This window comes from Halictus rubicundus, chromosome 10 (assembly GCF_050948215.1).
Source record: "Halictus rubicundus isolate RS-2024b chromosome 10, iyHalRubi1_principal, whole genome shotgun sequence".
Lineage (NCBI taxonomy): Eukaryota > Metazoa > Arthropoda > Insecta > Hymenoptera > Halictidae > Halictus > Halictus rubicundus.
The window spans coordinates 9,183,357-9,193,123 of record NC_135158.1 but is presented as its reverse complement, the minus strand read 5'-3'; the positions used below and the strand labels follow the sequence as shown (position 1 = coordinate 9,193,123).

At 37.6% G+C, this 9,767-nt stretch overlaps 1 non-coding gene across 1 annotated transcript; it reads right to left on the bottom strand.

The window, feature by feature from the left end:
• Positions 1-8,360: 8,360 nt before the first annotated feature.
• On the bottom strand, positions 8,361-8,432 carry Trnah-gug (transfer RNA histidin (anticodon GUG)). The gene has a single exon. It is a non-coding gene; the product is annotated as a tRNA-His (tRNA).
• Positions 8,433-9,767: the final 1,335 nt, after the last annotated feature.

Sequence of the window (9,767 nt, the reverse complement as noted above, 5' to 3'; positions counted from 1 at the left end):
CTAGTATCGAAATAGCTGTCTGCGGTAAAAAATTGAGAAACACCTGAGTGTCAGAAACTGATTTTAGCAAGCTACCAGATAATCGCCGGCGAAAGAAATTATAAAGGCTACGGCGGAATAGAATAGAATAATATCCGCGCGAGCTATGATTAATTTCTTACCGCACACGTGTTTTTTCTTTTTTTGTTCTTCTAACAGGTTGGCAAAATAAAAATGAAAGTTTACGACATAGGTCAGTACAAGTTTTGCTTTCACTGTTTTACATTTGGATTTCCCAGTGTAACGATACGAAACGCGATTCCGTGAATCGCGAAACGTTGAGTCACTCGATACGAATACTCAAGAGTAGCGTGAAATATGTCTCCGACGGAAGAGAGACGACATATCGCTTATGGTGAGTCGGGCGCAATAATAACCCGCGATTATCCTGATTACTTTGTTGACGGGGCCTGAACGAAGAAAATTTGTCTCCGGCATTGAATACGCTGACATAAACAGCTCCGGGATACAGTATCGTTAAAATGCGATCCATGATAATTTTGTTGTCGGGGAGAAAAGAAAAAAAAAACAGGAAAAAAGCACTAAATAATGCACATTCGTTTACCAGCTTGGAGATTATTCTTTTTACAATTGAAAATTTACTTCACACGCTCTTACGTGACTCGTCGAGTTCATTAAGAATTTCTTGAAAACAGATAGTCTTCCATTGATTCCCAGAATTCCTCTTAGAAAGCGCAACGTTCGTTTTTGACGGCAAATATTGTGCTATAGGCATTGAGACGCAAATCGAGCTCCTCGGGTTGATTATAATGGTGGTAAATAGACTGTGGTTCTTTATGCAAGCTTCTGTGTTCAAAGATTATTTTGCACCAAGGTAAATTTATCTCCGAGGGCTCAAATATTGAAAAAAAAAACAGTAATGATAAAATTGACATTTAAAAATTCATGTATTTTATGAATTTACAAATTCCATAAAAGATGAATGAAATAAAAAGGGGATAGGATTCAGAGAGAAACAAATACGCAGGAAATCAATTTCATTACAAAAAAAATGTTATTTTTATATATTTTTAAGATGATGATAATGATGATGAGGAGGAGGAGGAATATGGGCTGCTTACTGACACCTTTTCGTCATTGACCCGCTCAGTCAGGGTGCAGCCAGCTTTGCAGACACACGTTTATTCTGTTTATGATGTATTTTTAAGAGATGAGCAAGTACTTTTGATAATATCCGAGCCTCATCTTCTTACTATATTTTTTCGAAGATAATTCTAAAGAAATAGCACAGTTCTTGTAGCATCCTGTAAATGCCACTTACTAATATTTCTACGCGAACAAGTGCATCGATGATCGTTATTGTTAATTATTCCGTTTTGAATTGATTGCTTCCGGCAATCCCCGTCTCGTTTCGGGATTGCAATTATTCAAACGTTTTTCAAGTACCGATAAGTACAGTATTAATTGTCGCTGTCCGTAATTATTGGCTGCGCTACCGAGAAGCTGAGTGTCAATATAGGTGTCACTTTGAACCCGTCTCAAGGCGACGATCCTCCTCCGTGGTTATTAATATGACGCGTTAGTCAGTGTACTATAGTGACGACTGCATAACCACAATGAAAACTGTCGTCTCTCCGCAAAATGGCTCCAACATCATCCTGGAAATTAAACAAAAATATACGAAGAACTTATTTTACTCCGGCTAACTTTTAACTTGACAATCGTACAACCAGACACTGGCGATCGATTAAAATAAATGTTCCTTTAACACATTTTCCATGAAACAATTTACGATATCGAAACTATGTTGGTTAAACGGTTAATTTACGGAGGAAAAATTGTAATGGACTTAAATAGTAAGTTAACTCTGTTACGGATTTGATCAAGCTTTTTGAAACACGTCTGTTAACATCATAAAGGAATCATTTACAGAGGAAGGACTTAAATAGTAAATTCAATTGGGAATTTTATTCAGCATTTTACACATTATCATTTCATTATACACAGACAGTCTGTAAATCATCTTCACATCCGTGACTCAGCCTTTTCAATGGCTCAAATCGATCAGACACATGCTCGATTCGCAACGAAAACCTAAATACAACACGAGCAACTTGCGGTGTGCCGGACTTGCGTGGTAGCACGGAAACCGTGGCCGATAAGAGATCTTTGAGCTTGGTGTCTTAATGACTTTCTCGACGACGCACTGAACTATGAAACTTAGACTACGGATACGCACTGTTTTCGAGATGTTGACATCGGCCAGTGAAGTAAGTATTGCTACAATATTTGAAACGTTGCCGGAGCGAAACAAACATTCTAACATCCGAAAGTTTAGAGCCGTTACATTCTTTACTATTCTGGCTGCGAGAAAGGATTACAGAAAATGATCAAGCTTTCGTGATCCTTGAAACACTGGATACGCTAATCTGGGAGATGCAAAATGAACTTCGTTTCTGACACACAGTCATATAAAAATTCAATGAGCACACAGTAAAAAATTAGCACCTCTTTAAATTAAATGCGGATCATCCAGTCGCGTTTGCCTTAAACGCATTCATTATCTATTTATTTCTCACTTTTATGTATTCTGCATTCGCGGAAGTGTCCACGCAAGCGCTGCCTCCTCGCCAGTGACGCATGCAAAAATCGTTCGGAAAAAACTGCTTAAATATTCATAACAATTATAACACTTATGCGCTCGATAAAAAGTTCTTGTAGCCGTTAATGACTGCGTCTCCGTCAAATTACCTCTATACATTGAACACGCAGTTGAAAAAGATTGTTGAAAGAACTAAAATATCCCCTTGCGAAAATAATAAGTATAAAACCAATCCTCCGTGTAATAAAATTCCATCAGCGATACCTTGATCGATAAATATTATTAGAATTCCATTGTTACGAACCTAGTGTAAGCCAATAAATTTTGAATCCGACAAAATCTAATACTGGAAATGGTAATGTAACCGATAACTGTAAATTTAGCTACACGGTAAATCTTAATGCCGTCTCGAAATTATGGCAGCCAGGCTACAGTGAAGAAAACCACCGAAACGCGTTAGCGTTAACAGTTACGCCTATAAATTGTTCCAAAAAAACTTCGAAGACAGTCACGGGTCCATTCGAAGCAGCGCTGCCGAACGAAATGCGCGAAAGCACTTTCAAAATCGTTGTCTTCGCACAGTTACGTCAACGCGTTGAATAACGTTTCGCGATTAGGGCTCGCAGCCGTCGTCCTGCGCATCGAGCGACGCGACGCGACGCGGCGCGGCGCCTGCAATTGCTGCGCCTGTTTGCGACAATATAATTAATGAACGTCAAACCGTTGACTGATGCCGGAAAAGAAAATTCTCGTGGAAACGATCAGCAGCGCGTCGTTGATTTACGATCGTTCGCGATTTTGCATTCGATCGCCGTCAAAGCTGAAAGATCATCGTCACGCGTCCGAGCCCGACTGAACCCGGGAGACAAGAAGCGGTTATGAAACCCGCGTAATGGAGGGACCGATCGAGTTCAGGAAACCGCGGACATGTATGCTCGTTTCTCACAGCGAGAATTACGCAACGTCTATTACTTTCTTCGCGATTAGAGGCGCACAAAGAGCCGAATCGCCTCGAATTAGGGACACTTTCAATTTCGCCGCCCGGGAAACCATCGTAATCCGCGCTACTACTCCACGTTAAAAGAAATCGGACAATGCGACCGCCGCGTCGCCGAGGCGTTTAAAATTGCTCGCTTCGCTTGTGGCCAACGAACTGGACCGATTTTACGATTCATTGTCATCCGCAGTGACTCGCGTGTTCGCTCGCATACCTCTTCGATGGGAAATATTATCCGGGATAATCGTTCAGCCGACTCATTCGCGAACGTTTTTTGACAGGACCGGTGTCTCAGCAATCGTTGTACGGCCATATTGGAATAGTTAGACGGGACAGACTTCTCGCGTCCTTAGAACCGACGACGCAATCGTGATGTTCTGAGATAATCGTCAAGGGTCGAGGGAAATTGACATAGTCGGACGCTGATAGCATAAATCAGCATCAGAAAACGACCCGACTAGCTCGGTCTAACAATGGCACTGACACATTTCGCGAAGAAAGACAAGGTCAACCGACACGACGACGCACGCTAAACCAGTTTTCGTTTTCCGTCGAACGCGAGAGACACCATAGACATTAGAGGCTGATTTTTCTGCCGAGTAAGACGTTTCACGCCCCAGCTAATTAATTGGTGTCATTACAACCGATCCTACCACGGTCTTGACGTCACACCAAGGACATCTAGAGACCTTGATCCCTACGCGGGGCCAGCTATTAGCTGTATCGGCATTCTTGCTTTAACGACGTTTCGACGGGATTTCTTCGAGCTTCTAATGTCGAATTTTATGCTCACGATTTCTTGGAAAAAGGGAAACATCGTCGAAAGCATTATACAGTTTACATTTCGAAATTCTTCAGCGTTCAAAAGCTCCCTTATCCAAGAAATTTTATGGGCCGATATGACTAGGCTGTATCGTGCTAATGTTTTATTCACGAATGCTCGATCATCGTCAACTAAAATGCTACGCATGCGCTCCTTCGCGTCTGCTGTCCATTGTCTCCGTAATGCCTGGTGTCAACACCCTGGAATATATCAATCAACAAATTTTCTCTCGTAATTGATCTGTCAGATGATCTACTTCGGACACTGATCTCTCAATGTTCCTCTATGTTGGGGCACACGATATTTTAGATATTCAAAGTCGATGACTGCAACTGGTGCAACTTTAAAACAGGAAATAGTCTCCGTGGGCTATTATTATTTCCTTCCGATTATTATTAACAGGCTGCGCACGCAAAATTCTACTTTGTCTTTGCCATTTGTTTTCACACTTGGAATCATTTTGTCGTCCTTATGTTACTGACTGTAAAATACTCTATGCGATAATGAATAATGTTATTGTCGTTTGAATTGAATGCAGTTAAAGATTAGTCGCAGAAGATTTTCTACTTATCGTTTTCATTGAAGCAATAACATGCAACTGTTAGTTGATGTTGCATGCATCTTGTAAATGTCGCCGAATAAAAGAAGAGGAAGCAAGCAATAGCATAGCTTTAAACAATTTATTCCAGGACTGCCGCGATAGAATTTGTTCTATGGGCTGTTTAAACTAAAGATATGCGTCTTTTCCAACTTCTTTCGAATTCTTTTTATGGCTGTCGGCTTTTCGATCTATTCAAACCTGCGGGTTTTAGTGACTCGTCGATTGACTATTGACCGCGAACAAACAGGCGGAAATTACATATTTGCAGAAATATGTATACGTGCTTTAGGAATTGGCGTGTCGCATACCAATGCTCGTACGCCTCAGAAATGTTCAGGATAAACATATTTTGAAAGAATTTTCCGGCTTGCAATACTACTCAGAATATTTTCAAATACTAAATCGTTGTAAAACATATCGATAGAAACCTTGCAAAATCCGCGAATTCTAATTTTTTCGTATATTGGCATAAGTGACGTTTGTCGCTCTGGCTATACAAAATTAGTGGAAATACCAATCAAAATTATTTCCTCAGGAAGACCTGCATGTTTTTATCATAAAAATGTACTTTAGATTGAAAGGTCAGAAACGCATATATTGATCCATAATTAGAGAATGTGATATACGTTGTGACGTAATAGTTGTACATGACAGTGTTTGTTACGTACATAATAATATACAAACAGGTTTTTGAAACCTGCTCTACACGGGCACAGAAACGCCGGCCATGTAACGGAGAAATGATCGAATTAATTCGAAATTTGAGGGGATTTTTGAGTCAATTTTAGAATATATTCCTGTAGTAGTTTTTTAACTTTTGACGGCTTAAATTAAAGGTGGAAGATATCATAACGTGTCAAAATATTAACTAATCTCGATCGCAAACTTCATAAATTTTTAATCTTTCACACATATGATTCATAAGGTATCGTGTAAACAGCGGCAAGAATCATTTGCTCCGTTCAAATGTCCGTACAGCGCCATTCGACGTAGTGGCAAAACGCTCAAACTGGTAGCCGAATGTTACCATCAGATGATAATTTTCCCTGTAGATTTGGCCACAGACGAGGTACAGGAGTAGATCAATCACCCAATGTATTTTTCTGTCTCACGCTTGTATCATCCAGAACTAATATTGTGGAACCGATATTCTACAATGGCGCTGTTGCTGATAGAATTTTAAATCTCATGTCGAGGATTCTAGTTCAGACACCGCGCGGATGCTAGGCCTATATGATGAATGTAACAAAAGAATGTTGTTTCCTTTTAATTCCATTACGCCTGTTACGCGAGTGCATCAAAGGAGACGTAATGTAATAATAATAATAACGTAACGTCTCCGGCTGAGAATATTTTGGTCCCGGATCGAATCACGCATGGAATGATTTTTTTTTCCTTAAACACTTTTTTCTTGTTCTTTCTACTACATCAGTCTTCTTCCCTGTGCAATTACAATTACAACAGTGTAATAACATAATAATAAGAAATTAAATTAGTACAATGTTAGCCAAAAGTAAGAACGTAGTTTAAATTTAATTTAAAAAAATACGACGTTGATATCACTAATTTCATTTGACTATTTAATTGCTACCTATTCAATCTACTTGTGATATTGCTTTTCATTTGCAGCGTATATATTCTAATAAATTTAATTATTTGGGATTGAAAAAAGATTGAACAACAATATTTATAATAAGTAGTTTTGAACATTTTTTAAGGGTAATTAAATTTAAAACAAAAAAAGAATTATTTAAAAATACAAAATATATTTCAGTATATACTATTAAACTAAAATCTTTTTAATTTTTTCAGTCTAAATTTCACGTTGGTATCTTTTTTAGTTCAAAAGTTATAGCGAAATGTCTGCCTCGCCAAACTGGGAATTGAATGCACTTCCAAGAAGCGATCCTTGTTCGGCCTGACCTGTACCTGGTAGCAATGTATTACGCAACACGTGGTGTGATTTTAGCAAACCATGTATTGGCAAAGAAGCGGCTCTAACAAGAGCACCAGGGATAGAGTGCAACCTATTAAGATGGTGATGCAAACGAGGGTGTACAATTGAACGCAATATACCAGGACCAGCAGGGATATGTGGAATAGGCTGAAGTAATAGATGAGGCCGAGCTAACTGATGCAACGCAGGAATGTATGGAAGACCAACGAGGGAATCAAATGAATTTGCATCAGCATCAGCACTGTCCTTATTCTCATTGTCTTCTGGCAAATCAGTATCACTGTTACTTGCTGGGTTATTTATTCCAACTACATTACTTCTGTCATCGTTTGGCTCACAATTGGATGACCCTACAAAGTGAGAATGACCTTTCATTGACCCTCCAGTAATGAAATAATTTGCAACTTGATGGGCATCACCTGATAATTAATGAAAGAAGGAATGAAAATTGAGACAATTAATATACTTGTGTGTTGGTATATTTTTTTTTCTTCTCACCCACTCTTAGGTGTTTTCTAGACCCAGCAGGACTTCATGAAGTATGACCATTATTTGTTAAGTCATCCTCAGTGTTGTCAGTAATGTCTAATTCTTCTAATTCTCTAACAGAGTGTACTATTAAATTTTTAGAAAATAAGAATTAGTAAGTTAGTTTTAGCAGTAGACTCTAAAAAAATACAGCCATTTTTGGATAAAAAAAGTTATGGTAAATTGTTCTACCTTTATTGCTGTTGTTTGTATTAGAGAATTCATGATCTAATGAAATTGGTGATAGCTTGACACTGTTAGATTTTACACAAGAAACACGCGTGTACTGTCCAATGAAATATAATATTAAAATTGCGTACACGAATCGAGGTCGTTTCATACTTGCACGAAACGATCGATTTTTAAAGAGTTATAATTAGAATTAGATATAATTAGAATTATAATTAGATTAGAGTTGAAATTATAAAGAGTTATAATTAGAATTAGTTATAATTAGAGTTATAATTAGATTAGAGTTGAAATTATAAAGAGTTATAATTTCACCTGAAATTTATTCACTGTGCAACGGAAATTCTGCTGACAATTTATAAATATATTGTTTATTTATCTTAATGTAAGTGCTTACTTTGGTAATTACACACGGTTGCAGTCACAGTTGCAGATTTATCTTCATATGGTTGCTTGTTTGATTAAAATGAATAAATATGGTCGTGGTCATTTTAAATCGTTTCATCTTATATGGATTATGTCGAAACTAGTACTAAAAATAAGCTTTGCAGAAATTTGATGAGCATCAATAAATGTTGCATAAGCTATTGTAAATTTGTAGTTGGGGAATATTGTAAAAAAAAAACTAAAAAATAAACCTTCTCCGTGACAATGTTTTCACATTGCCGTGACCAGGATTCGAACCTGGGTTACTACGGCCACAACGTAGGGTCCTAACCACTAGACGATCACGGCTATTGAAGGTCATATTAAAGAATTTTATTTCGAGATAGAAATAGTCAATACTTTATATAATTGACAGCGGTACTTGCTCTTGCATTATTTATTATATTATAGAAAGTATTTCTGTCGTTAGAAGACAATCATTATCTCCATGAATTTCGAAAGTATTATTCTGCAATGTGGAAAAATATGTGATTTCCTCATACGCATATTTCCTTGGGAATTTTTTTAATAATTTGTTAAATTTTGCGCAGTTATTTAGAAAATCATGTCATCAGAATAGTACTATCATCAATAGTAGTATCACGATATACAATAAACGCAGTAAACGTTTAACTTCATTTTCGGTATTGCATAATGTTGCTCATTATGGGGCAATACACGATTGAAAAGATGCCACATATGGAGACACAAGAGATCGTAATTGTATGTTTTATTTCGATCTGTAAAAGAGTACAGGACCATTTTGTAATAATTTATAATATCAACTCGATCATTACGATTACAACTTGGTCGTTACACAAATTTTGTAACCGGTTGTGTTGCATATGATGAAAATCCTTGTGAGTAGAAATCTAGTGATCAATCGTGTGTATAAAATATATTAATAATTTTTTATTGCAAATTGTTGATATTGACAATGGTTTTGTTAATGTAAATTAACAAATCGTCACCGTCAGGTGGCGGCAGTAATTGCATTGACGACAGAGAGGCGAGCACAGTGTTTAAATATCAGCCGATAGATGGTACTCACAGTCACTTAAAAAAATGCTGTATATTAAATAATAAACAATAATTTGTTTATTGTAAGACGTAACCATCCTGACTTGACTTTTTTCCGTCAGTTGTCATTTTGATATTACAATTTACTACTTGCTGACAGTACTTGCATTTAAATAAACTCCTTGACTGATTTTAGTTCTTTGATATTTTGTATTTAATTAATTGTTTTATAAAACGAATTGTTAAGGGAAATGATGGTGTCACGTAATGCGAGTAATTCAATGAATGCCCAGTGGTGGTAGGAAAGAAATCGATACAGTAGGAATCCATCATTCGTCAGACTTAATGACCAAGAAGAAACTGCTCCTCCCAGTGTCTGTTCTCCTAACGCAATCCGGCTTCCAGTGACCGTCGTTGTTCTACCGCAACGCCGTGGTTTTAGCAATAGTCGATCGAACTGTGTAAAAAGTATACAAGTCAGGTGTGCGAAACATGAAGAATTTCGATGTCGCAGAACCAGGTGGAACAGAGGAAGATCTATGCCGCGTGATTGCCAGAAGATACACTTTTAATTTGTAATTTGTACTCCGAAGAAGAAGAAGATTCCCGCGCGAATCGCAGGTG